Source organism: Oryx dammah, unplaced genomic scaffold (genome assembly GCF_014754425.2).
Source record: "Oryx dammah isolate SB20612 unplaced genomic scaffold, SCBI_Odam_1.1 HiC_scaffold_23, whole genome shotgun sequence".
Lineage (NCBI taxonomy): Eukaryota > Metazoa > Chordata > Mammalia > Artiodactyla > Bovidae > Oryx > Oryx dammah.
In genome coordinates, this window is record NW_024070207.1 from 31,202,760 (window position 1) to 31,230,487 (window position 27,728).

A 27,728-nucleotide genomic window follows, 5' to 3' on the forward strand; every position below is an offset into this window, starting at 1 on the left:
TTTTGTTTTTGTCAACGCTGGTCACTTGAACAAAGTGACAAGAAGTCTTGTAAAGCTTCCATTTCATTGTGATGTGCACTTGTACTTATTATATAGCAATGACTGTCTGAATTTAGATTGTACTTAAAAATAAAATTCCCTTTCTTGTCCAGCCAATCAGAATATAAGCATCTACCAGCTGCCATAGGGCATCCAAACTACCCTTGAAAGCACTCCAGTGTAGCAGTTAAAAGTGTGGGCTCTAGAGTCAGACTGTATGGGTTCAAATCCCTGCTCTAATGCCTGGTAGTTATATGACCTTAGGCAAATTGCTTTGTCTTGATCCCTTCATCTGTAGAGTAGGGTTCATAACAGTGCCTCGATCATAGAGCCACTATGAAAACTGAGGAAAAGAATTCACTTAAATCATTTAGTACAGTGTCTAGTATCTAAAATTCCTAATACTAGCAATGGATACTACTATCATTATTCTTACTTAGTGCCAAGAGAGGTACAGGTTGAGAATATGTGGTCTTGATAGCTGCAGTAGAACCGCTGTTTGTTTAGTGATAGAAATGTATTCTCTCACAGTTCTGGAAGTTAAAAGTCTGAAATTCAAGTATCAACAGGTAAGCACTTCCTCTCGAGGCTCTAGAGGAAAAGCCTTGCTTCCTCCAGCTTCTGGTATCTGTCAGCATTCTTTGGCTTATCACATAACTCGAGGCAGTCTTTGCCTGGCCTTCTCTCCTCTTCTCCCTTTCTGTCTCTTATATGGACACTTATCATTGGATTTAGGGCCACCTAGTTAATCCAGAATGATATTATCTCCAACTCTTTAACTTAATTACATCTGCAAAGACTCTTTTTCAAAATAAGGTCTAATTCCCAGGTTCTAGGGGTTATGATAAGGACATCATATTCTACTCATCACATGAGGTAAAACATCTGAAGCCTTTGCCTTTGCCTTCATCAGCTCTTGGAGTGATACCTGCAGGGAGAAGTCTTGTCCATTGAGGCTGCTATAATGAAATGCAACAGACTGGGTAACCTACAAACAACAGAAATTTATTTTTTTAATTTCTGAGGCTGGGAAGTCCAAGATGAAGGCACTGGCAGATTCAGTGTCTGATGGGGGTCTGCTTTCTGGTTCGTAGCTGATTCCTTCTTGCCTCCTCTTCACATGGCAGTAGGGGGGAGCTAGCTCTCTGTGGCCTCTTTCCTAAGGGCACTAGTCCCTTTCACGATGGCTCCATGCTCATGACCAAATTACCTCCCAAAGGTCTCACCTCCAAATACCATCACACTAAGAATTAGGGCTTCAACCTATGAATTGGAGGTAGGGTATGGGGCCACAATCTATAGAAGAGTTGTATCATTTTTTCAAAGACATAATTTCATCAAAATTCTGAAAATAGCAAGGTTTCTCTTCAGTGGCCTATAACCTCTTCCTAGGCTCTTGCCTTCTCTGTATGGCTCTTCTGTCCTTGTTCCTCTGCTCATAACACCCTCATTCTGCATAGGACACCCTCCTGCCATCCTCCCCCAAGTCTTCCTTACCCTGAGTAGTGCCTCATATTCAAGACATTTTTCTCCTTGCAAACTCTCAATAGTCTTATTATCATTTATTTTTAACAATGCTTTGTTAGTGTATTCACCAAAAAATCTGGTAAGGGAAATAATGTTGGCCTTTTATAATTTGTGAGAAAATTGACACACTGTTGTTAAGGATTCTTTTCACTAGACTAGTCAGTGGCTTTTGAACTCCATTTTTAGAAAAAGAAACTTCCAGTTAAATCTTCTTTAGTGCCCCAGTAAATAAAACTGATAACAATGGAGCTGCTCATATGAACATGGAGGTGTCTGAATTGTAACAGGATCATATCTTAGTTTCTGAGATTTCAGGCACTAGCTGCAAAGGACTACCTGTCCTTTGACTCTAGAATCAATATATTTAACCCATTTCTAATGACCCTGAACAGATAGGATCTTCTCAACCTAAAGTCTATAATTATGTGGTACTGCTTTAAAGTTCTGTTTAGTGATTTCAAATAATGAGCAAACTAGAGAACATTATTATAATTTATTTAGAAGAGTAAGATTTTCAGCTTGGAGCGTATTCAACTTTGCATTTATTCTGACACCTCAGAAGTTTACTAAATTATACTTTCAGTGGATTTTTTTTCCCATCAGTAAAAGGTGACAGAATTTCTATGTAAATGGTTCATTTAAAGGTGAAAGCACAAAAACTTATTTCCCCCTGGTTCCAATGCAAATGGTCTATCTTTTCAACCCCTCCTGCAAATACCCTAATGTCCCCTGCTCCATTGCAACTTCCTGGCAAAACCTGAACAATGATGTCATCTGTTAGCCTTGTCCCTGTCTGTACCTCACAGCCAAACTCTGTTGGAGAAAAATCACCACTTGGGTTGTTGTTGTTCAGTTGCTTAGTCATGTCTGACTCTGCAACCCCATGGACTGCAGCATGCCAGGTTTCCCCATCCTTCACTATTTCCCAGAGTTTGTTTGCTCAATCTCATATCCATTGAGTCTGTGATGCCATCCAACCATGTCATCCTCTGTCATCCCCTTCTCTTCCTGGCCTCAATCTTTCCCAGCAACAGGGTCTTTTGCAATGAGTCAGTTCTTCACATCAGGTAGCCGAAGTATTGGAGCTTCAGCTTCAGCATCAGTCCTTCCAATGAATATTCGGGGTTGATTTCCTTTAGGATTGACTGGTTTTATCTCCTTGCTGTCCAAGGGACTCTCAAGAGTCTTCTCCAGCACACAGTTTGAAAGCATCACTTCTTCAGCACTCAACATTTTTTATGATCCAACTCTCACATCCATACATATCTACTGGAAAAGCCATAGCTTTGGTTATATGGACCTTTGTCAGCAAAGTGATGTCTCTGCTTTTTAATATGTTGTCTAGATTGGTACCATTTGAGTAGATTGATACCAAGAAAAATTCATGATCACCAACCTCACCTGCCCCCTCAACAGTAATATAGCCCAGCAATACTTTTATCAAACTTTATCAACTTCCCCACTGCCCATTCATTCTCAGTGGATAACCTTGCCTCCTGCTTCATAGAGAAATAACCATCATATGAGAACTCTCTCAATTTCCTGCCATCAAATCTTAAATAAGATTGTGTCTGCTCCAATGCCCTCTTTCTTCCTCCTGTAAAAGGTCAGTCCTTCTACCTGTACTCAAAACCCTGCCCCTTTTCCATTTTCTCACATATACGAGTTTAACCCCAAAGTTTCTACTAAATCTTTTTCAAGAGCTTTTAAACCTGATCTTGTCTCTTTCATTTGAAAAAAAATTTTTAGTTGGCATCCCACATTCTCTGCTACCTAGCCAAACATCTATTTCCTCCTTTTCATGATTCAACTTCACTTCCCCACTTCCTTTCATTCATACTTTTGTTTCGTTTTGAAAGTTACAAGACTACAGAAAACTTTAAGAATTTCCCCCTAGAACATGAATGATTAAGTTGTTGACCCATTTCCCTCAATTCCTTTATTATGTATTTCCTAAAATCAGGATACTTTTCTACATAACCACAATAAAATTATCAAAATAATGAAATTAACATTCAGACATCACTATCATCTAATTCTTAGGCCCTGTTCATGTCTTGCCATTTGTCCCAGTAATGTCTCTTATAGCAAAAGGATCTGGTTCAAAATCAAGCATTGCATTTTAGTTGTCATATCTCTTTATTTTCCTTCATCTTGGAAAGTGCTTCATTCTTTCCTTGACATTCATGACTCACATTTGTGAAGATTGTACCAGTTATTTTGTAGAATGATTCTCAGTGTTAGGTTTTTCTGGTAGTTCCTTATAATGAGATTTGGGTTATGCAACTTTGGCAAGAATATCACAAAATGAATACTGTGTTGTTCTCATGGTATCCCATCAGGTGGTGTCTGTCATTGATTTGTCCCACTACCAGTGAAGTTAACTTTGAATACTTAATTAAGATGATATCTGCAAGGCTTCTCCACTGTATTCTCCCCCTTTCCACTTGTAATTAATAAGCATTTTGTTGGGAGGTGCTTTAAAGCTATATAAATCTTCCATTATTCATCAAACTTTCAATTTATACAGTCATTTATGTATATCTGTTTGAACTCATGGCTTCACCTGTAATTCAATGGATTATATTTGTTGGTATTTGTATTTATTTTGATAGTCAAATTGTTTTGTTTCAGCCAGTGATAACCGCTTCAAGCTGGCTGGCTTTTGTGTCCTTTGGACATATCCTCATCATTCTTTGAGCCCTTCATTACTTTCTGACACAGCGCAATGTCCCAGTCTCATTTAGTACTTTCTCTGTTCTAACCCTGGAATCAGGATTTCTCCAGGGAGCCTGGTGCTTTTTGGTGTAATGGCATTTAGAAGTCAAGTTCTGGGCACTAGGTTTGTTCATTGCTATTAGGATGTTACTATTCCTAGACCCTCGCACTGAATAGGACTAGGAAATATACACATATGTTTATAATAATAATATACTTACTTATATCTATAGTTATTTATCAAAAGAAAGCTACAAATTTCCATTAATAACTCTAATTCCAATCCAACAACACAGGATTTATTCTAGTTTTCTCCTTTTTCATCTTTGTACCTCTCTTTTCTGACAGACCTTAGCTTTAATTCCTTTATCCTTAATATATGTACTCTTAATATATCTTAATATATAATATATATAATAATATAAATATATATTAATTATATAATATATAATATTTGTCATTTATCAACTATTTGACTCGAGCTTCTACCCACCCCACCCCCATCACTCTACCAAAACAGCTTTCACTTAAGCTACCAGTGACCATCATTTTACTAAATACAGTGGACACTTTTAAATCTTCATCATATTTGACTTTTAGTAGCATTTGGCACAGCCACAGCTCCATATTTATGGAAAACTCTTCCATTGGTTTCTGTAATACTGTTGGGTTGGCCAAAAAGTACATTCGAAATTTTCCATAACATCGTATGGAAAAACCCAAATGAACTTTTGGCCAACTCAACACGTTTTTCTGATTTTCTTCTTATATCTATGGCTAATTCCTCTCACTCTCCTTTGCTGGATCTTCCTCTTCTACTTGACCTTTAAATGTTAAAGTTTCTCAGTCTTAGGTTCTATTCATTTCTCATCTTGGTCTACATTCTCCCTTGGCTTCAATTACTGTTTCTACCTGTGACTCACAAATTTAACCTCTACTCCTAACCTCTATTAATTCCAAACACATAGATCCATCTGCTTACTTGACTTTTTCACTTGGATTCCTCACAGGCACCTCAGGTCAACATGTTTAACACTGAACTCATGATCTTCCCCAAAATACTTGCTCTTCTTCCTCTATTCCCTATATTGATAAAAATAACATAACTACCCACATAGTTGCCCATGCCAAATCTAGACATCATTCATGCTACCTCCATATCCTTTACCACTGTTTTATCTAATCACTCCAAGTCTTGTTGCCCCTACCTCCTAAAAATATTTTGAATACCTCTTTTTCTCTTTGTCTCCATTGCATCTCCGCTCACCCTAGTGACAATTGTCTGTCACCTGGACCCCTATAATGGTCACCTAAATGATCTACTTGAATCTACTCTTCTTCCTTCCACCCATTCTCTATATTGTATTCAAAGAGGCCTTTCTTAATACAAATCTGATTTTTGTCACTCTCTTACTACCTTTCAATACTTTTCCACTGCTGCTACAATAAAGTCCAAAATTTTTAGCAAAGCTTACAAGGTCCTGAATTCTCTGACCACCATTTTTTCTCCAGTCTTATCTCATGCAGTCTTATCTATTCTACTCATCTCTCTTATTCTGCTTCAAACACACATTATCTGTTTTGTCTACCCACCCCACCACGTGCTTATACCTATGCAGCTTATAGGTTTCAACTTAAATACCAGTACCTGAATGAAAAAATTCTAGCATCCTCAAATTAAATTAGGGCACCCCATTATAGGCATTGCACTTTGTCTTGTCCCTCCATAGGACTTATCACAGTGTGTGGCTACACAGGTCTTTGGATATTTATGCAGTAGATTTTATGCTCACGAAGGCAGAGTACATATTTATCTTTGTTGTATTTCCACCAGTTAACACAGTGCTTAACCCATGATGCACATTTAACAAATATTTATGAGATGGATAAATGGGTGGAAAGTTAAAAGGAAGTAAAAAGGAAGGAGTGCTGATCTTCACAATGACAAATATTTGGGTGAAAGATTTTAGTCAAACATTTAGTCACATATTTTAGGTTTACATAAATATAGGCAAACTATTTTTCTCTTCTAAGTCAGGGATAAGATCCAGTCTGATTGGCTGGCTTCTAATCATTTCACTTTTGTCATTCAGAAATCACTTTGTGATTTTGAAACCTTTTCTTAACTCGGTTGCTCAAAAATGAAATTGGATTGTATCCTGGACACAGCAGGAAGGTAATTTAAAGAACCCATGAACATTGTTGAAATTATCATGCAAGCTTATTAAATGCAATGTATATTTAAATTGAAAAAACTTTCTTTATTAAAACTAGATAGGTGAAATTTTACAGCTTCCAGCACTAAAATATATTAGATTTGAGAGTCAAGTTAGATTAATTTCTAATCTTTATGGAAATCATTTTTATTAAAAAGTGGGAAGTTAAGAATTTGACAGTTACAGGGTTTGGATAACTTTAAAAGGGTCATCATTTAAATATGCAGGAAAGTAAAATCAGAGTGCTTTCATGATAAAGATGATTTGTTTATTTTATGTGCTCATATTTAAAAGCTGTTTTAATATTTAGACTTGTTAAAGAAAATATGAAATGTGGTTGAATATATTAGAACCTAAATAAGAGTTTTGACTTTCATTTCCTTTTATAAGAGCCAACCAAGTAAAGCTGAGCCTGGCCTTACATGCTGAAATGAAAAATATTAAGGGGTCATTTTCACTTATCATGGAAGTAATCAAAATATTTGTTTTTTATTTGCAAATACATTCTGTAATTTTGAAGTTAGCTGATACTTTCTACTTTGATAAGCTGGTCACTTATATTTTGTATTATTTCAATTCAAAGGACACTTTGGTTTCTGGGGATGGTTCACTCAGAGGTAAATCAAAACATGGTTTTCCCCAGGAGGTAGATGACAACAGAGTGACTTGAAGCTACCTCTCCCCATTGATTTTGGATTGCTCTTGGTGTTCTTAAAAATTGGAAACCAAACCTCAAATTAATACAAAATTTTCCTCCTCCAAAAGAGCAGGGGCATTTGTCTAGTGTGTTTATGGCTGGTTTGCAAGTGACTTGTAAAGGAGGTTGTAACTTGTGAGAACACTTTTGAAGTATAGGTAAAACTTAACTATCCTCACATTCTAGTCCTTTCAAACCAATGATTCTATAGAACGAAGTCCCCACTAAATGAAGATAAGAATGAAAATAGAGATTCTGATGTTTACTGTTTAGTATCTAGCAGAGAAATTTAGTGGCTCATTGCCACTGGTTTTCTCTCATTACTTTGACTTATTGTTAATCTTAGCCAAGTGTGTAAGAATTAACAGTTCCCTTTCCTGCTGCTTGAAAAAAAATTCTTTTAATTGAAGTAGAGTTGATTTACAATGCTGTGTTAGTTTCAGGTGTACAGCAAAGTGATTCAGTTTACATATACATATATTCATTTTCAGATTCATCAGTGTAGGTTATTTAAAGATATTGAGTATAGTACCCTATACCATACAGTACATCCTTGTTATCTGTTTTATATATAATAATGTGTGTCTGTTTATTCCAAACTCTTAATTTATCTCTCCCCTCCCCTTCCCCTTTGGTAGCCTTACATTTGTTTTCTTTTTTTTTTTTAATTTATTTATTTATTTTTAATTTTTACTTTACAATTCTGTATTGGTTTTGGCATAGATTGACATGAATCCACCACAGGTGTACATGCGGGAACGCATGTACATTTGTTTTCTATGTCAGTGAGTCTATTTCTGTTTTGTAAATAAGTTCATTTGTATCATTATTTTAGAGTCCATATATAAGTGATGCCACATGATATTTATCTTTGCCTGACTTAGTATGACAATTTCTGAGTCCATCCATGTTGCTGCTGCAAATGGCATTATTTCATCCTTTTAATGGCTGAGTAGGATTCCATAGTGTACATGTGTGCTGTGTACATGCTAAGTTGCTTCAGTCATGTCCAACTCTTTGCACTCCTATGGACTATAGCCCGTCAGACTCCTCTGTTGGGTTGCCGTTCTCTTCTCCAGGGAATCTTCCTGACCCAGGGATTGAACCCATGTCTTTTGCAGCTTCTGCATTAGTGGGCAGGTTCTTTACAACTAGTGCCACCTGGGGGTGTGTGTGTGTGTGTGTGGGTGGGTGGGTGTGTGTGTGTGTGTGTGGGTGTGTGTGTACTCCATATCTTATTTGTCCATTCATGTGTCAATGGACATTTAGGTTGTTTCCATGTCTTGGCTGTTGTAAATAGTGCTGCTATGAACACACTTTGGCCACCTGATGTGAAGAGCTGACTCATTTGAAAAGACCCTGATGCTGGGAAAGATTAAAGGCAGGAGGAGAAGGGGACGACAGAGGATGAGATGGTTGGATGGCATCACCAACTCAATGGACATGAGTTTGAGCAAACTCTGGGAGATACTGAAGGACAGGGAAGCCTGGCATGCTGTAGTCCATGGGATTTCAAAGAGTTGGACACAACTGAGTGACTGAACAACAACATGAACATTGGGGTGCATGTATGTTTTGGAATTAGAGTTTTCATCTTTTCCAGATATATGCCCAGGGCTGCCTGCCTTCTTTTTGTATCCATAACAGCACTTAGCATGGAGCTTTCAAAATGCCAGCTCTGTGTCTACCATTCTACATCTTGTGCCAGCATTTTAAATTCAAGACGTCTAAAACCAAACACAATGCTCATCCCAGTCAATCACTGCCCTTTCTAGATGCCCTGGTTTCTCTCAATGGTGCCAACCTTTTTCTAGACACCTAGACTGAGAACTGCAGTCATACACTTTCATATTTATCAGTAATTGATGTATAAAATATATCTTAAGATCTTGTTATACCCTGAGCTACATAGGGTACTCAATATATGTTTACTAAATAAATTAATGAAATAATTCCACGTGTATTTATTGAGTGATTATCATGTGTTAGGAAATTTAAGAGAGAAAAGAAAGATTGAGACTCAGCTACTGCCTTCATCACCTTATAATATAGTAAGGAGAATATGTATACAAAACTACAGTAACAGATTCTATGCAGTAACAGCCATAGTGAAGTGAAAAGTCGCTCAGTCGTGTCTGACTCTTTGCGACCCCATGGACTATACAGTCCATGGAATTCTCTAGGACAGAATACTGGAGTGGGTAGCTTTTCCCTTCTCCATGGGATCTTCTCAACCCAGGGATCAAACCCAGGGGTCAACCCCATTGCAGGCAGATTATTTACCAGCTGAGCCACAAGGTAAGCCCAAGAATACTGGAGTGGCTAGCCTATCCCTTCTCCAGCGGATCTTCCTGACCCAGGAATCGAACCAGGGTCTCCTGCATTGCAAGCGGATTCTTTACCAACTGAGCTATCAGGGAAGCCCCTAGTAACAGCCATAATAGATGTGTAAACAAAGCACTGTGTGAGTACAGAGAGGGTGATATCTTCCTTGCCTTGAAGCATCATGAACCATGGACTATTGCCTTCAGCGTCACTCCAGCTGAAAGATCATTTGAGCAGATGGAGATAGGTTGTGGGAAGAGCACTGAAGGAAGAGAAAAGATGATGTAGATTTGAGATCAGGGCTGGTAGTCAAATTCATCTGTAGACAAGGATGCAAAAAGGAGAATGACAAACGCTAAAGTCAGAAAGGTAATGATTATGGTTTGGTTAGGAAGAGTTTCAGTTTCTAGGCTAAGGATGTTGGACAATCCTTTGTGCTTTGGGAAACTATGAAATATTTTTACACATAATATATGACAAGAGTTGTGCCTTGTCCAAAGAGAAACCCAGATGTTAAATGAGACAAACCATGCAATAATGAGGAACACCTGAACTCAGGAATGTTAGAAGAAAAACTTTGAGATCAAATAGCTATTTTCAATTATCCAAGAGGCTGACCAGTGGAAGAGAGACTATGTCAATTTTTGGTAGATCAAAAGGACAGAAATAAAACCAATTGGTGAAAGGAAGAGAATAACCAATATCAGCTCAAATCAACAAATTACCTTCTAATTTGGCTGCATAAAAATAGAACTGAGGGAACTTCCTTGGTGGTCCAGTGGTTAAGACTTCACCTTCCAATGCAGGGACTGTGGGTTTGATCCCTGGTCAGGGAGCTAAGATCCTGCTTGCCTTAGGGCCAAAAAATCAAAACATATAACAGAAGCAATACTGTAACAAATTCAATAAAGCCTTTTAAAATGTTCCACATTTTTTAAAAAGTCTTTTAAAAAATAAAAAGGTCATATTCAAAAAGGTAGAACTGGAATTGACTGGTTTTACAAAGCAATAGCTGAACTTCAGGGAAAATATTGGAAAGGTAGGAGGTTTGGATATCAAAGTAAGGGGTTGAACTTGATGAATTTTCTAGCTCTCCCAGGTCCTAACACCCAATCTACCTTATAGTTGGTTGTGGCATGTTTAAAGAGAGAACAGAACATTTGAGAAACCAATAAGGAGGTTTTTGTAAGACTCAAGATGAAAAAGATAATGGAGGTCCTGATTAGCAGAGATCATCATAATAGCTAACACTTAACACAGCATTTAATGTCCACCCAGCCCTACTATAAGCACTGTACATGTATTTACTCATTTGATCCTTACAACAACCCATATTATAGGTGGGAAACGAAAGCACAGAAAGATTTAGTGACTTGCCCAAGGTCACATAGTTAATCTATAGCTGAGCTAGTATTCCAGCCCACGAATTCAGGCTTCACTGTTAACTACTATGCTATGCTGGCTCTCAGAGAGAGAACTAGAAGTGGAAATGAAAACAAACGAATTGAAAGACCTGGCTAAATATGAGCAGAAGGGGAGAAGAATAGGAAAACATGATGCCAAGATTCCTAGTTTTAGAAACCAGGAACATTATCATGATATTAACAAAGATAATGAAATCCGGGTGAAAAAACTGTGTTAAGAGTAGAAATTAAAAGGTAGGTTAGAAATATTTTGAGTTTAAAGTGATGATGGACTAGTCAGGGAGAAATATGTAACATGATATCTGTGCAATTGAAAGTCAGTCAAGGACTTTAAGAATACTGGAGTGGGTTGCCATTTCCTTCTCCAGGGGATCTTCCCAACCCAGGATCAAGCCCAGGTCTCCCGCATTAGAGGCAGACGCTTTAACCTCTGAGCCACCAGGGAAGCTTGTGTAAATATAACCAGGTTAATATACTTCCTACCCATAGCTTTCCCACAGTACAGTACAACCTCTCTGGAATGCTGATATTATGGGACAAGGATAGATATGAAGTCAAATTCTTTATATAATAATTCCATTATTAATTCTTAGAACAGTGAATATGGCAGCTTTAAGGAAACATAAAATATGTCTCTTAGAGTTCAGATGACACTAATAACCAGACAGCCTTTTAACCACTTTAGTGATTTCCATAGAGTAAAATTATAAAGACTAAACATATTAAACAGCACTAAGTTGTGCATTCAAATGATATATAAGGACATTTATATGCCTTTGTCTTTGTCATGCAGAGGATTTTGTTGACTCTGGATTCTTTACATTTTGTCTCTCCTTGTCATATTTATTTACAGGGGTAAAAATAAACCGTAGGTGCATGGTCTGCTGGGCAATGATGGCAGCTTTGTAAATATGTATGCAGCTCTTCCCCAGGTCTTTGACAGAAAGCAGTGCCTCCGTAATGCCTTGAACACACCTTCTGCATTAAGGATGCAGGGAGAGCCTATCAGTTTCAGAGATTGCCTGACGACCGCTAGCAGTGTCTCTCTTGTGAACTCCAATTAGACTTCATTTTCTAAATCCCAAGAGCCCTTAGCAACAGTGCTGAATGGGGTAAAAATGACTGTATAAGCTCTCGTTCATTCCGAGTAAATTTTCCCATCTACATGAAATATCCTTTCAGCCAACTGCTTTGGCTTTACCACTGAAGTATGCTACCAGATATGTTTGAGGGTTTGGATGTGTCTGAAGATCTCTCAGTGCATCGTCTATAGAGCTTCAGGAGACATAGATCTTTCTGTGCTCACTTGGGAGGCTTATTGCCTCAGAAAAACCCCAAGCAAGAGTTTTAGGTGTCCATCAAGGGGACTAATGAAATTCATTTGAGGGAGAAGAGAGGTAATGTCAACATTTTTTTCAAGAAAGAAGAAGAGGTGTAATATCAGTCAGAAGGAAGAGAAAGTTCTCCTTAGCACAATTTTAACAGTATGTCCAATCATGCCAAAAGGAATGCTAAGCTTTATATATAAGGAACGGGGCTTCCCACGTGGCACTAGTGGTAAAGAACCTGCCTCCCACTGCAGGAGACGTAAGAGATGAGGGTTTGATCCCTGGGTTAGGACAATCCCCTGGAAGAGGACATGGCAACCCACTCCAGTATACTTGCCTGGGAAATCCTATGGACAGAAGAGCCTGGCAGGCTATGGTCCATCAGGTTGCAAAGAGTCAAACACAACTGAAGCGACTTAGCACTCATACATAAAGAGCAGCTTTCTAACTTACAAATAAATGTCTCAAGTAGCCTCTCTGAGCCAGGGTGTAATAATAATTGCTCCAGTAGTAGTTATTTATAGTTTAATAAGTGAGAACACTGTTTTATTGAGGCCAAGAACATAAGTTTGATACCTTGATACTTTTGATATTGTGACGTCTTTGGCTTGTCCTTTTGGGAGATCACAGACTGCAAACAGGTGGAAATGATGACAAGAGAATCTAAGCACAGAGCTGTGGATAGACCAATACAAACTTTTCCGTAGCTGAACAATCAGTTCAAAGCACAGAGCCTACTACATATCATGAATCATATGTTGGGAGTTTCCAGTATTAATATTTTCTTCTTAAGGGTTTTACCTTGTTGGGTTAAGTGAAAAGCATTTCTGTGACAAGTGTCTAGAATACAGCATTCCTTGCTAACTGAGGATATTATTGGATAGACAAGTGTGTTGGGTTTGTAATCAAAAGACTGAGACAGTTTTGCATCTATAGCCAAGAATGAGTAGATTCACCTCAACCTCAGTGTTTCCAGCCACTGATCACTGAGCTAAGCAATATACAATCTCGAGTTATGAGAGAATATTTCAATTGGCAAAAAATCAAACAGGATTTATTCCAAAGGAAATATTCTAGATATTGAAAAAAAGCCAGTTGAGTATTTTATTGAATTAAAAAATTGTAAGTGAGGCATGATTTTTCTGTCTTGTCAGGTTTTTCAGATTCGCCAAAGAACTTTTCACCAATTTATAAAGGAAATCCAAAGCCACATGATAAACATAATCCAGGAAGCATTAAGTTGAAAGTCAATTCCACTCTTGATCTTCAACACTAGATTCTTTCACATTTAGTTTTTATCCAAGAATTTGAGACTCATCTCAAGAGTTTTGTAGGTTGGAGTGTGTTGTTGTTGTTGCTGCTGTTGTTACTGCTGCTTCTGTGTACAGAAAGAGCTAGCTGACATGTTGTATCATCTTGTGGTCTCTTCAATCAAATTGCTCAAATGTAAGATAGTGTTAAGTTACTAAAATATATTGAAGCCCATTGTGATGCTGGGGCTAAAAGACAAGTGGTATGCTTATGTCATAGGTTTTCTGTGTAAAATGAGAGATATACTGTTACACCTCAAACACAGAAATGTGATATATAGCCCACAGTAAAACCAAATCTTTAAATTTAATTTTATTTTTAATTGTAGGATAATTACTTTACAATATTGTGATGGTTTCCACCATACATCAGCATGAATCAGCCACATTATACACGTGTCCCCTTCCTCTTAAACCTCTCTCCCACCCCTCTAGGTAATCACAGAGCGCTGGCTTTGGGTTCCCTGCATCATACAGCAAATTCCCATTGGCTATCTATTTTACATATGGCATTGTATATGTTTCAGTCTCTCTCAAGTAATCCTACCCTCTCCCTCCTGAGCTCTGACCAAAAGTCTGTTCTTTATGTCTGAGTCTCCTTTGCTGTCCTGCAAATAGAATTATCAAGACCATCTTTCTAGATTCCATATATATGCGTTAGTATACAATATTTGTCTTTCTCTTTCTTATTTCACTCTGTATAATAGGCTCTAGTTTCATCCAGTTTATTAGGACTGACACAAATATGTTCCTTTTTACAGCTGTGCAGTATTCCATGCGTATATATGGAACAACTTCTTTATCCATTCATCTATCAATGGATGTCTAGGTTGCTTCCATACCTAGCCATTGTACATAGTGCTGCAGTGAACATTGGGTACATGTGTTTTTTTCAATTATGGTTTCCCAGGGGTATATGCTGGGTCATATGGTAGTTTTATTCCTAGTTTTTAAAGGAATCTCCATACTGTTCTCCATAGTGGCTGTATCAATTTGCTTTCCCACCAACAGTACAAGAGGGTTCCCTTTTTTCCCTCTCCAAGTTTTATTGAAACCAAATCTTTGTCATAGCAAAGTACTATAAAGATCACATGGAGGTGGTATTGAATTTATCTCTGTGCAATAAATGTGTTATCAACTAATATTTTCCCAACTGCTTTTCAGAGAGACAAGGACTCAAAGTGTGTATGTGTATATGCATGTGTGTGTGTACCTGCATGCGTCCTGAGCATGTGTACTACAAAGTTAACAGTTGTTCCACTCTCAAGTAGAATGTCTGCCACTGAAGAAGTCAAGGAGCTGAGAAACAATACCAAGTATACCCTTTATTCCTGTTGTTGTTTAGTCTCTAAGTCGTGTCTGACTCTTTGCAGTCATGGACTGCAGTGCACCAGACTTCCCTGTCCTTCATTATCTTCTGGAGTTTGCTCAAAGTCATGTCCATTGAGTCAGTGATGCTACTATTTTTGCTTGATTCATTGCTTGATTTTAGTGAACAACCGGGTATACACTCTAATAACTTTTCCAGTCCTTAACCTGCTTGATTTGGACAATGCTCACACTTATCAAATCAACTTACTTTTTCCCTTACTCTTATTTCCCATATTCAATCACAAAAAAACAATGAGAAAATCTTCATAGTTTCCCCAGTAAAATTTGTATTATAGTCTATCAAAGAGAAGTTCTCTATCTATTCCAGTTCTTTCATCCCGAATTCTTTGTTTTCCTTATGTTCCAGTCTGCTTTCCTTTAATCTTGAACTGATTCTACTGGATGCTGAACAGTAGACATGTAATACTTCCTCATTTTTCATGAATTTTTACATAAAAGGTGCCCTTTGCTTATTTAGAATGCCATATGATATTATTGAAAATATTACTTACAAGTATATTTTGGAGCCTGATAGCCAGGGCTTCCGAGGTGGTGCTAGTGGTAGAGAATCCACCAGCCAGTGCAGGAGACAAAAGAGATGAGGGTTCGATCCCTAGTGGGAAAACCCCCTGAAGGAGGAAATGGCAACCCACTCCAGTATTCTTGCCTGGAGAAGCCCATGGACAGAGGACCCTGGCAGGCTTCAGTCCGTGGGGTTGCAAAGAGTTGGACACGACTGAAGCTACTTAGCACACATGCAACTCTTAATATTTCAGAGTATCCAATATTATTATTGTTTAACATTGAGTACAGCCAAAGTGCCAAGAATAACAGAATTTACTAAGAATTTTTGTCTACAAAGTAAATCTGAGAGAAACGGTTCTGAGGTAGGCTGTGAAGGATTTACTGTTTAATCAAATAGTTCTTTGTCAGCATGCAACAAAGAGGTGTTCCAGCTGTATCCTAGTTCAATTTATACAAGTTTTGTTCATTGTTGACATGCATAAACTTATTAAAAATGAAATGTCTCAATAGAACTTTAAAGTGTCTGCCTATATTTTTCATGTTCTTTTCCAATACATTGGCACAGAAGACTGTTTATGTTTTAGCATTCTTTTGTCATATTTTGTAGTCTGTAATGTTAATGTATTTTCAACCAGATAGAAAATATTGCACAAAGAACTATTCATAAGACAAATATATTAGAACAAATATCATTTCTATCATGTTTATAAATTATACAATCACCAGCATCTGTTTTCTGTTAGTCCTTCCCCCACACCCACGGCACTGCTTATCATAAAAGATTGGGATTAAAAACATCTTAGAATCAGTCCAGAAACTCCATTTGGAAATGGATGCAATTGCAAGAGTGTGGATGCAGTTCAAAGTGAGGAATGCTTCATGTTGGAAACCTGCTTCTCCATGTGTAGTGATTTATTTCTTAGAGGATTTCCTTCATCAAGCGAATATTGCTTCTCACCTGGATCCTTGTGGGGCTGAAACTGTCAATCAGATTAAGAGTTGTGGTTTATGTCTCTGGAGAGAGGGATTAAGTGCTGAAGTTAAGCCACATCTCCATTTATTTACATGGACTTCCCTGGTGGCTCGGTGGTAAAGAATCTGCCTGCCAATGCAGGAAACACAGGTTCGATCCCTGTGTTGGAAATATCTCCTGGATAAGGAAATGGCAACCCATGCCAGTATTTTTGCCTGGGAAATCCCACAGACAGAGCAGTCCGGTGGGCTGCAGTCCATGGGGTTGCAAAAGAGTCGGACATGACAGAGTGCCTAAATGACAACAAGAAAAACGACTTATTTATTCAACAGAAAGTAAGTAGTGAAAGCGAAGTCGCTCAGTCATGTCCGACTCTTTGCGACCCCATGGACTATAGCCTACCAAGCTTCCCTGTCCATGGGGTTTTCCAGGCAAGAATACTGGAGTGGGTTGCCATTTCCTTCTCCAGGGGATCTTCCCCACCCAGGGATCGAACCCAGGTCTCCAGCATTGCAGGCAGATGCTTTACCCTCTGAGCCACCATCCCTAAAGACAGTCATTTCTTTTTTTTTTTTTTATTGTTGATAACATTTTCAGTTCAGTTCAGTCACTCAGTTGTGTCTGCCTCTTTGTGATCCCATGGACTGCAGTATACCAGGCCTCCCTGTCCATCGCCAACTCCCGGAGTTTACTCAAACTCATGTCCATTGAGTCGGTGATACCATCCAACCATCTCATCCTCTGTTGTCCCCTTCTCCTCCTGCCCTCAATCTTTCCCAGGATCAGGGTCTTTCCAAATGAGTCAGTTCTTCGCATCAAGTGGCCATAGTATTGGAGTTTCAGCTTCAGCATCAGTCCTTCCAGTGAATATTCAGGACTGATTTCCTCTAAGATGGACTGGTTGGATCTCCTTGCAGTCCAAGGGACTGTCAAGAGTCTTCTCCAGCACCACAGTTTAAAAGCATCAATTCTTCAGTGCTCAGCCTTCTTTATGGTCCAATTCTCACATCCATACGTGACTACTGGAAAAACCATAGCTTTGACTGGATGGACTTTTGTTGGCAAAGTGATATCTCTGCTTGTTAACATGCTGTCTAGGTTGGTCATAGCTTTTCTTCCAAGGAACAAGCATCTTTTAATTTCATGACTGCAGTCACCATCTGCAGTGATTTTGGAGCCCAAGAAAATAAAGTCTGTCACTGTTTCCATTGTTTCCCCATCTATTTGCCATGCAGTGATGGGACCAGATGCCATGTTCTTAGTTTTCTGAATGTTGAGCTTTAAGCCAACTTTTTCACTCTCCTCTTTCACTTTCATCAAGAGGCTTTTTAGTTCCTCTTCACTTTCTGCCATAAGGGTGGTGTCATCTGCATATCTGAGGTTATTGATATTTCTCCCAGCAATCTTGATTCCAGCTTGTGTTTCTTCCAATCCAGCGTTTCTCGTGATGTACTCTGCATATAAGTTAAATAAGCAGGGTGACAATATACAGCCTTGGCATATTCCTTTCCCAGTTTGGAACCAGTTCATTGTTCCATGTCCAGTTCTAACTGTTGCTTCTTGACCTGCACACAGATTTCTCAAGAGGCAGGTCAGGTGGTCTGGTATTCCCATCTCTTTCAGAATTTTCCACAGTTTGTTGTGATCCACACAGTCAAAGGCTTTGGTGTAGTCAATAAAGCAGAAGTAGATGTTTTTCTGGAACTCTCTTGCTTTTCCTAGGATACAACAGATGTTGGCAATTTGATTTTTGGTTCCTCTGCCTTTTCTAAATCCAGCTTGAACATCTGGAAGTTCTTTGCCAATAAGTATATATCTGTAAAAATATCTTGGTCAGCATATATTTAAATTTATATGTATAACTTGCTTTCTTCCATTATCATTATGTTTTTAAGGTTTATCAATTTTGTACCTCTACTGTGTTCAAATTCTGTATTTTTTTTTGCACCGTATGAACACACCAAAATTTATATATCTACTTTCCTACTGATGTACATTTAGGTTGAACACACACACACACATACACGTATCAGTGAATATATTTTGAAATGTTCTTAGTCTTTTCTGTTTCATATGGATTTTAAGGTCAGGTTTTCAAGCTCTATGAAAAAGGTTATTGGAATATTGACTGTAATTATGTTGAATTTACACAACTAGTAGAGGAAAATCAACATCTTAATGATGTTGAGGTTTGTGAGCCATGAGCATAGTATGTCTCTCCATTGATTGAGTCTTTGTATGTGTCCTTCAATTCAAAAGGTTTTAAATTCTTGCATGAAAGGACAGGTTTTTTTTTGAAAGATGTTATTATTATGAATGGGATCTTTTTTAAAAAAAATTGTACATTCTATTTATAGTTGGCTGTGCCTGATATATAGCCATGCTGCTGATTTTTTTCTGTTAATCCTGTTTATAGTAACTTTGCTATCCTCTCTTCCTGTTTTCATAGTTTACCTGTATATTCAGTTTTGTATCTTCCTCTACAGGCATTGGAGAAGGAAATAGCAACCCACTCCAGTATCCTTGCCTGGAAAATCCCATGGACAGAGAAGCCTGGTGGGCTGCAGTCCATGGGGTCACAAAGAGTTGGGCACGACTGAGCGACTAACACTTTACTATAGGCATTAAACATTTTATATTTTGATTGCTTTATTGTGCTAGCTGAGTTATCCAGTACCTACTGAATTAGAAGCAGTAGTTAATTGTGGTACTTCTGACTTTAAGGGAACTATGTTATTGTAAATTCCCATCTAGTCCTATTGTGCTAAGAGATTATATTATAAATAGGAAATATATTATAAACATATAATATTATATAATACTATTTCTGTATATAAGATGATAGTTTTTCTTTAATCCATTATGAAATGAGATTAAAGGGAAATGGATTAATTCAATGATGAATTATTTTAATAGATTTTCAAAGGTTAAACCATCCAAGCATTCATGCCTACTTTTTTGTAATTTCTTATATTTGTATGTATCTGGTTTGATTTCCAGATCTTTTATTAAAGATTTTTACATCCATGTTTATAAGTGAGATGAGGCTACAAAAAAGTCCTTTCTTCTTTTCTCACCTTACTTTGGAACCAGATTATAGTAGCCTCATAAAATAGTTCAGGAAGTCTTCTCTCTATTCATGTTCTCTGGTGTGACTTAAAATAAAGATTACCTGTCTCTTAGAAGTTTCACTAAATATACCTGTAAAATCATCTGAGCCATTTTCAATGTCTTTAAGATCTATCCAGGCTTTCAGTTTCTTCTCAAAGCCATTTTTTTCTTGAAAAATCATCTACTTCATCTAAGATCTCAAACTTACTGTCATAAAATTGTTTATAGTACTTTTTCATTTACTTTTATATTTTAAACTTTAATATTTATTTTTATCATTTCCTTTCTTTTCTTATTCTATTTTGTCAAAGCTTTCTCTACTTTATTATTCATGTCAAAGACACAAATTTTGGTTTTGTTCATCTTCTCTATTGTTTCTTTGTTTCTCCCTTCATTAACTTTTAGCTCTTACTATTATTGTTTCCTCCCTTCTACTTATATGTAATCTTTTTTCTTAGTCCTTGAGTTGGATGCTTTGTTCATTAATTTTCAATTGTTCTTTTCTACTAAATGCATGAAAAGATATGTTTCCTCTAAGTTACTAAGCTGCATCCCACAAGTTTTTATAAATAGTATTTTCATTGTTACCCAGTTCCTAATTTCCAATATAATTTTTATGTGATTCCTGAATTATTTTAAAGTATATTTTTAAGGAGCACTTTTCTGCATTTTTGCTTTTGCTTTTTGTTCACTGATTTCTAATTTTAGTGCCTTTTGCTGAAGCAGCATGATCTGTATGGTGTAGAATATTTGCCATTTGTTGAGCTTTCCTTTGTAAACTAATAATTGTCTGTTTTCTGGGTATTCTGTATGTTCTTGAAAAGAGTGTGTGTTTATAGTCATAGCTTTGGGGTTCTATACATGTTCATTATATTAAAGTTGTTAATTGTACTATTCAACCTTTCTACATCCTCATTGATTTTTTATCTTTTTATTCCTGATGGTGAAATTGTCAATTTGTCTTATTACAAATATGTCAAGGTTTGCTTTATATATATTGAAGCTATATTTTCTTACAGGATCACAATTGTTACCTCTTCCTCGTGAATTAATCCTTTTATCATTATATAATGACTCTATCCATAATGATCTTTACACCTTGAAATTTATTTCATCTGATAATATTGTAGCTACGCAAATTTCTTGATACTTTACTACCATGATTTTTTCTCTTATTGATAACTTTTCTGTATTAGTATGTTTCAGCATCCCTCTTATTAACAGAAAGAACAAAACTAGATTTTCTGTTTCACTCAGTTCCAGAGTCTCAGTCTTTTAAACTGCAAGTTCAATTTGTTTTTATTTACTAGGATTACTGACATGTTTGGATTTATATCCTATAATCTTCTTCTGTGTCTCCTATTTATATCATTTATTTTTTCATTGACTTTTACCCTTTTTCTGTCTTTTCTGTGATTACCTAGGTTATCTTCATTCTTATTCCTCTATTTCTGGTTAGGAAATTATATATTCTGTTTATGTTCTTTTGCATATTATCTTTAACTTCTTAACATTTCATTAAAACATAATACACATACAGAAAAGGACAAAAGTCCTAGGCATACAACTCAGTGAATTATCCAGATAGGAAACACCTGTGGTAGAATATATTCTACCACTGACAGCATGTGTTTATATTTTGATTAAAAGAAGTTCTTAATTTTGATATCATCCAATTTTATATTTTATCTTTATGGTTAGCATTTTACGTACAGTTTTTAAAAAAATTTTGTGCCCTAAAGATCATGAAATTGTTTTTTAATGTTGCATTCTAGAAGCTTTGTCAGTTTATTTTTCGTACATTTTATCTGGAATTGATTTTGTATATAGCATTCAGTAGAGATGAAATTTTTCTTAAAGGATATTCAGTTTCCCAGAACCATTTAAAATAGTAGTCATTTCTCATTTGCCTACAGTACCACCTTTACCATAAATCAAGTTTCTTTATATGTATGGATCTGTTTTAGGACTCTATTTACTCTGATTGGTCTATTTGCCATTATACCAATGCCCACTGTCTAAATTAACATAGCTTTATAATGTCTTCCTATCAGCTAAAGTACATCTTTTCATCTTATTCTACTCCATTCTTTGACTGATCAATATACACATAAACGTACAAACACATACATACAACTGCTGAGATGTTGATTGGTGGTGTATTGAATCTGCAGGAAAATTTGGGGGAGATCGACATCTTTAGTTTTGAGTTTTTCTGTTCATGAACGTGTTATAGCTTTCCATTTATCCAGTTTTTCCTCTAGTTTATCTCACAAATTTTAATAATTTTCCAGTATAGGTCTTAAAAATATTGTGTTAAAATTATTATTAAGCATATTAATTCTAATAATTTATTTATACAGATTATTTTTATAGTTTGTATATACACAATCATACTATCCTTGAATAATGATTGTTTGTTCCTTTTCAATTTTTATACTTTTTTTTTTCCTTTTCTTACATTATTGCACTGGCTAGGACCTCAAGAATTATGTTGTATAAAAGTGATGATCATAGGCATCTTTGCTCAGTGTCAATAATAGAAAAAAAGATTTCAGTATCTCACAAATAAATAATGTTTTTGTTGTGGGGTTTTTGTAGCTTATCTTTATTGGTTAAAGTTACTTTTAGTCTTAGTTTGCTATTTTTATCATGAACGAATGTTCAGTGTTTTATGAAATACTCATTATGTATCTCTGAAGATGATCATATGAGTTGCATCTTTTACTCTCTATATATGATGAATTGCAATTATTGATTTTCAAAGTTTAAAACAATCTTGCTTTCCTAGAATAAATACAAATGGGTGATTATATGATTTCCTGTTATGTAATACTAGTTTTGCTGTGTTAATGTTTTGTTTAGAGTCTTTACATCCATATTTATGAGTGAGATTAGCCTGTATTTTTTCTTATAATATCATTGTCAGAATTTTACATCAAGGTTATGTTGACCTCATAAACACACTATGAAGTCTTTTCTTTTTTCCTGTTCTTTGGAAAAGTTTATTCAAGATTGGCAATTTTTCTTCCTTAAAATTTTGGTATATTTACAAATGAAGTTATCTGAGATTGTAATTTTTGTGGGGGGATATTTTTCATTGTTTATTAAGGTTTTTATAGAAAATACTAAGTTTCCTTTTTTTTTCCTTGTGTGCATTATTGTAAGCTTGACTTTTCTGGGAATTTGTCCATTCCACTGACAGTTTTAAATGTATTGACAAAAAGTTATTTGTGCTATCTTCTTATGATGTTTTATGTCTGAACAATCTGCAACAATGTCATCTTTTCCATTCTCAATATTAGTTATTTGGGCCTTCTGTATTTTCTTCTTCATGAGCCCCATCAGGAGTTAATCAATTTTATTAGTTGATGTAAATCATCACATATTGGCTTTGTTGATTCTTTCTATCACATATTTATTCCTATTTACTTAATTTTAGCTTTTAAAATTATTATCTTCTTCCTTATACCCTCTTGGAGTTTCCTTTGCTCTTCTTTATCTAATTTCTTTGAACTGGATGCTTGGGTCATTGTTTTTTCACCTGGCTCCCCTTTCTATCTTATAAATTTTCCTATACATATGGACTGAGTTATATTACACAAATTTTTACATATTTGTTGTTGTTGTTCTGTTGCTAAATCATTTCTGATTCTTTGTGACCTCATGGACTGCAGCACACCAGATTCCTCTGTCCTCCACTGAGGACATTTTCATTCATTTCAAAATATTTCCTTATTTCCATGATGATTTCTTCTCTGTTCTATAGTTCATTCAGAAGACTATTTCTTAATTTCTAAATTATGTGGATTTTATAATTATCTTTTGTTACTGATTTCAAGTTTAATTCCATAGTAGGGAGAAAACATGTTATATATAATTTCAGTACTTAGAAATACATTGAGACTTGCTTTACAACCCAGCCTATGGTCAATATTTGTAAATGCTTTCTGTGTACTTGAAATTTCTGTGTATGTTGTAGTTATTTAATGCAGTATTCTGTATTATCAACTAGATCAAGTTTGTTAGTCATATTCTGAGATATTACATATACTTTCTGAGTTATCTGCTTGTTCTGTCAGTTAATGAGAAAAGGAATCATAAAACTCTCTGACTATAATTGTGGATCTGTCTTTTTCTCTTTTTTGTTCCTTCACTTTTGCTTCAATATTTGGCTTGATATATTTGGCTTCAGTATTGCAAATTTTTTAGCCATTATCTAGTCAAGTATTTTTTCTGTACCCATAAGATTGACAAAAGCTCTGCTCAACCTTTGAGCCTTCCAGCTGCATCCACCAGAACTGACAGACATTTCTAGAAGAGAAACATCTATAAATGTCAGACACCTCTCTGGGTTATCATTTTCTCCTGAAAGTTGGCCCAGTAATTCTTCACTCTTTTGTGAATTCTAGTAATATTCAACAAAATTTTAAATATATTTCATCTAGATTTTCTAGTTCTTATCAGAAGAGAATAGTAAAAATTACTTAGGTCACAATCACTAGAAACAGAGCTTCTTTTCCACTTTTATATGCCTACTTGACAAAGTATCTCTTACCTAACTCCTGAAGAATATAAGGCTTTAGAAATATTGCACACAGGGGATTCCATTGCACCTAATATGATAAGATAATATTTTATTTCACTATTGTTTTCTAATCCCCCAGCTTTATAATTATTATTATTATATAGTCAATGCTTCCTTGCCATCTCTCTAGGCTAGTGGATAGTTTATTAATCCCCATCTATTGAGGTTGCAGTTTTTCAAGGGTTGTCCTTGCTTTCTGCAGAAGTTTCCGCTCCAACTCCCTATCTTAAATGGGCCAAAGACCTCATCTCTTTTCCTTTTGTGGACACAGATACCCAAGCCCCTAGTCATTACTGGATATAATAACCCCTCTAGGCTGCCAGAGGGTTGACTTACATGCTTACATGTTTGTATGTTAGCATCTTCTTTGCATTGGCATTTGAGAATTTCTCTTTCTCATGACCTAAGGCAATTTTAAAAATTATTATGTTATATTTAACATTTCTAAAGGTTTATGTTGAGGTAGTTTAAGGATAGCCTAGTATGCCATTTTGCTGATGCTATTCATCCAGTCCTACTACTTTTCAGGAAATCATCAGAATAATGATACTCCTCTGTGTCTAAAATTTATAGTTGTATAAAGTGATATATGCAAAATGTTTGCCTCTAATTGCTTCAGTCAGCTCTGGTTTGATTGCCTTTGACCTATTTAGTTCCCTAATCTTAGAAAGGCCCTTTCATTTCAGCTTTTAGTGTCGAGGGAAGCCATTAAGGGGAATATAATTACAATATCAAGTTCACTACAAGAACTAAATTTTAAAATTCAGATTATCAATCAGAGATTCAGAATCAAGATATACAATGTTGGCACTAATTCAACATTAACCTACTTGAGCTACCATTTTTTAGGATAAGTCCCCCTTTTTTTGGTATTTTCTCGTTCCTGGAATTTTCTCTCAATCTGGTGATCCCACACACAATTTTCTATTCACTCTTCCACCCAGTCCAACCTGGCTTTACAACTACTACTTTATCAACACAGCTCTTCCTAAAGTTGCCACCAATTTCCATATTGGTAAATCTAATGGGTACTTCTCTGCCCATTGACCTCTCAGCAATATTTCACATGTAACTGAAATCTCTAGGTGGCATTTTGGGCACTCCAAGGAACTCCAGTTCTTTATGTCTCAGCTCAGAAAGAATTCAGTGAGAGGCAAAGTGATATCTAAGGAGTAATTTATTAGTCTAGGACCCTTGTGAGGCTTGCAAGTAGGTCAACAAGAGGGTGCCTCGCCCTGAAAACTTAGTGGGCCACAGTTTTATAGTCAAAAGAAAAATGGAGGGGGAAGACTACCTTCTTCCTCATTCTTGAACAGACATCACACTTCCATCATCAGTTTCTCCTCCATGTTTGGTGAGGGAGTATTCTTGTCCCTACCTAGTCAAGCCAGGACTATCATGGTGCTATGGAAATGAGCAAAAAGGCGGTAACTTAAGCTAAAAATGGTAAATCATCTCAGGTTTTAGTAAATGTCACCTTTTCCTTATATTTTTGTTTTTAGTGCATGCAGAGGAACATGTCATCTAGAAATCATTGACTTATTGAGTTCACTAAGCAGGATGTGGGTCTCACGCCACCATTGTTTTATTGTTCGGGGGCATGTCACATGCTTCTGTGCATAGTTTTATTGTTAAACAAGCCTGGTTGGTTTTGTGGTTTAGCAAACCTACTTTCTTGAGTGATCATTAAGTTCATGGAGTTAAATTAATAGGGTCTCCTATACTTTTTTCTTTACTTACAATCCCCTAGTGGGGTTAACTACTTAATTACCTGCTTTATCCCCTTACTCTATCCCAATCATAACTACCCCCTTTTTCTTAAAATATTGTCCTCTTTTGGCTTTAGCTGCTTCCCTGGTGGCTCAGCAGTAAAGAACTCACCTGCAGTGCAGGGAATGTGAGTTCAATCTCTGGGTCGGGTAGATCCACTGAAGAAGGAACTGGCCACCCACTCCAGTATTCTTGCCTGGGAAATCCCATGGACAGAGAAGCCTGGTGGGCTACAGTCCATGGAGTTGCAGGAATTGGACATGAGTTAGTGACTACATCACCACTACCACACCACAATCTACTGAACTTCCTCCTATCACTCACTATCCTCTCCTTTCCAGTCTGCTTTGATGGTTCCTCTTTTTTCTCTTTTATCTTTAAATAATAGAACCCCAAAGAACTCATTCCTTAGAGGATATCATGATGTCTCAAGCCTAAATGCTGCTGCTGCTAAGTCACTTCAGTCCTGTCCAACTCTGTGCGACCCCATAGACTGCAGCCCACCAGGCTCCCCTGTCCCTGGGATTCTCCAGGCAAGAACACTGGAGTGGGTTGCCATTTCCTTCTCCAATGCAAGAAAGTGAAAAATGAAAATGAAGTCGCTCAGTCGTGTCCGACCCTCAGCGACCCCATGGACGGTAGCCTTCCAGGCTCCTCCGTCCATGGGATTTTCCAGGCAAGAGTACTAGAGTGGGATGCCATTGCCTTCTCCAGCATAAATGCTAAATACCACCTATTTGCTAATGGTTGCCAGTTTCACATCTCTTGCTTGGTCCTATCAAATTCATATATCTTACTGCTTAATTGATATTTTCATTTGGCTATCTCTATGTCATCTCAAAGTAATTTGTTTGATCTTTCATCTTTTCCCATTTTGTTAGTGGCAGCATTATCCACCCCTTTGTTTATGCCAAGACTTGTATGTTTTCCTTTTCCTTCATTTCCTATATCCACTCTTAAGGAATTCATATTGGTTCTACCTCCAAGATATATCTCAAATTGCCCAATGGCCCTGTCATGTATAAATATTATTACTTCCATTGTATAGTTACACAAGCAGAGATTAAGAAAACATGTTACTGTTTGCCTAACTGTACACAGATTTTATGCAGAAGAATTCTTTTTCCAAGCCCATTGCTCTTTCTATCATGCCTTGACCCTCAAAGAATACTTGTGAATGAATTAGTGAATATATGGATCCAGATAGTAATAAAACTCACTTGGATTCCAGAATGTTCTCTTTTTCATTCACCCCAAACCTATGGCATCCTTTTGACAGGCTTTTATCTCCTTTCTGCCCCTCCAACAAGGGAGTTTCATCAAGAAACAGTCTAACCAAACTTTTATTTTGGCTTTCTACTGTCATGATTTTATTAGTATTCAGTGTGCCTCAAAAAATAAGTCAATGAGACAGAAGAGAGAAACTGGACAGAACTGGTAATACATATTGATTACATTGGCTAAATATTGAATGACATTTTGAGATAAGAAGATGTATAATAATCAAGAGTCATTCTAAATACTTAAAATAAGTACAAATATTGTTAGTATGATCAGGGAAACCAATTGATTACCATCATTTGCTGCTTTACCTCTTGTGTATTATGAATTGTATTAGAAAGTTATCACCTTTCTGATTGCAAAACCTGTCTTCCCGAATGAAGTTAGGATACTATTTTACTATGTGTATTTTCCCCAGTGATTTCTTTTTTGTTGTTGTTTCCGTTTTTTGTTTTTCTATTTTTTAATTTAAATTTATTTATTTTAATTGGAGGCTAATTACTTTACAATATTGTATTGGTTTTG

At 36.5% G+C, this 27,728-nt stretch overlaps 1 protein-coding gene across 1 annotated transcript in view; it reads left to right on the forward strand.

The window, feature by feature from the left end:
* The window catches only part of TENM1 (teneurin transmembrane protein 1), a 413,153-nt gene that overhangs the window by 183,622 nt on the left and 201,803 nt on the right, over positions 1-27,728 (forward strand). The gene's annotated exons all lie outside the window — the stretch shown is intronic.